This window comes from Macrobrachium nipponense, chromosome 8 (assembly GCF_015104395.2).
Source record: "Macrobrachium nipponense isolate FS-2020 chromosome 8, ASM1510439v2, whole genome shotgun sequence".
NCBI lineage: Eukaryota > Metazoa > Arthropoda > Malacostraca > Decapoda > Palaemonidae > Macrobrachium > Macrobrachium nipponense.
Window position 1 is genome coordinate 105,545,740 of NC_087203.1, and position 2,500 is coordinate 105,548,239.

The following is a 2,500-nucleotide window of genomic DNA, read 5'->3' on the forward strand; positions in this document are numbered from 1 at the left end:
ATCAGCTCCTTGTTTTATGTTAGTTGATACCAACGCTTCCCATGTCCATATATATATATATATATATATAATATATATATATATATATATATATATATATAGAGAGAGAGAGAGAGAGAGAGAGAGAGAGAGAGAGAGAGAGAGAGAGAGAGAGAGTATAAACGAAGCATACATGTATATATAAATATATATATAAACAAAGCGCACACACATATAAATATATATATAAAAAATAAAAGGCCCATTAAAACACTCTGGTGTAAAGCTAAGGACTATATCTCGTGGATTAGCTTCCACCCTTATCAAGCAGTGAATAACAGAAGGAGTTGCATTAGCGAGATATATAGTGGGAGATATGCTCTTAGGTGATGCCTGGGGTCACCGCTAAGCCGATGTCGGTTCTGTTAATTGTGTTAATCTACTTGATCGTTGCCTTAAGGAAGATCTTGTCTATATGATCAGAGTCCCAGGCTCCATTGGAAAGGTTGATCCTATTATCAGTGAAGCTTCTACCATCTGACATTTATATCGACAGCTGCCCTAGTATAAAATTCGGGATGAGTTCCACTCCATGGGATGGTTCGTGTTATCACCTAATAGCATATCTCCCACTATAAAACTCGCTATGTAACTCCTTCTGTCATTCACTGCTTGATAAGGGTGGAAACTAGTCCACAGAAATTTAGCCCTAAACATTGAACCAGTGTTTCAATGGACCTTTTATACTTCAGACGTATTTGTTTTAACAAAAGAATTTATTTACATATATTATATATATAATTTACATACTTCCCTTGACAGTGAAAAGAAATGTAAAGACGTGACAATGGGGAAAAAATGGAGGAATGTCTCAGTGATGGAAGAATGTAAAAAAAAAAAAAAAAAAAAGAAAAAAAAAAAAAGAGAGAGAGAGAGGAGAAAAGGAGCCATTCATTATTTGGGGTCCTCATCCGGAACTTAGTGCTAATTCCCTGCAAGGAGGTTATTAAGAAAATAATCTCAAGATCCATTTGCTTCACGAAGGAATACTGCTAAAAAAAGAGTTATCGTAAAATGCTTGTAAAGTAGGAACTATTTCATCATTAAAATAAGAATATCCCCGTGTTTTATAAAAGATAACTATTAAATATGTTTACTTTTACATGAACTCGTATGTGATTCGTTGATCCTGTGCACAGACTTACGTAAGGAGTGTGACCGGGAAAATCTAACAATATATTTGGCACTATGTTTAGAAAGTTCAGTGTATCTTAGTTTTGCCAGAACGCTGAGCTGATTAGCAGCTCCCGTAGGGCTGGCTCGAAGGATTAGATTGTTACGTGGCTAGGAACCAATTGGTTTCTTTGCAATGGGACCTACAGCTTATTGTGGGATCCGAACCACATATCGAGAAATGAATTTCGAATCACCAGAAATAAACGTCTCTCTGATTCCTCGCTGAGCGGCCGCGGGAAGGTCACTCGGTATATCAGTTTGATTGATAGTCGAGCACGGAACCCATTCGTGCAATGAGGAACTATGTTTAGAAAGAATTGACATGGTTTCGCTGCAATGTCTTTCTGGACAATATTTAAGCAATTAAAATGTCGTCGATGAATTCCTCTGAATTTGTACATTATTTATGAAATAATCGTAACATACTTTATAGCAAGATTTAACACAAGCTATTTTCTTTCCTCGGTTTCCACTGCTCATCAGAACACACCAAAAAGGCCGACCTTGACCTTGGAAAAAAAAATTGCGAACTTGAATAAAGAAAAAAATAAAAATAAACTAAAAAAAAAACCCAACTCTTCCTTAAATTTTAGCATCAAAAGAACAATGTTCATTATGTGGCCTCCCTGAAAAAAATTAGTTACAAATACCCGTAAGGAAACGCTAAGGCTTTCAGCTCTATTTGGAAATGGTCGAGATCTTCTAGCTTCTGATGCTGTGTAACGCCATGAATTTCAGTTTCATTCCAAGTGATTGTGTTGATGTACCTAATTCAAATAGAAAAACAATCAAATTCGATTACAAATAATTACTGTTTTTCTGTTCGCCCTCAGATCTTAAAAGCTACCGAGGCTAGAGGGCTGCAAATTTGTATGGTGATCATCCACCCTCCAACCATATAAAATACCAAATTGCAACTTTCTAGCTTCAGTAGTTTTTATTCTATTCAAGGTTAAATTTAGCCATAATCGTGCTTCTGGCAACGCAACAACACAGGCCACCACGGCCGGCTGAGAGTAACATAGGCTGTGGCTCATACAGCATTATACCAAGGCCACCAGAGATATATTCTTGGTGGCCTTGATTATAAGCTGTACAGAAAACTCGATTGCGCCGAAGGAACTTCGGCTCATTTTTTATTTACTTGTTTTAAAGTTTCGTCTATTGACCTGACACCAGAACAGTATGGTTATTCAGTATAATTCCACATAATGTTGCAACAACTAAGGCTTCCAATCACAGGAGACTCAGCACACACAATGGAAGAATTCATATCACACGACAA

The 2,500-nt window shown here is 36.8% G+C and overlaps 1 protein-coding gene across 7 annotated transcripts in view; it reads right to left on the bottom strand.

Annotated features, from left to right (window-relative positions):
* LOC135222936 (organic cation transporter protein-like) overlaps positions 1 to 2,500 on the bottom strand; it is an 81,759-nt gene that overhangs the window by 37,481 nt on the left and 41,778 nt on the right. The window lies entirely within an intron of this gene.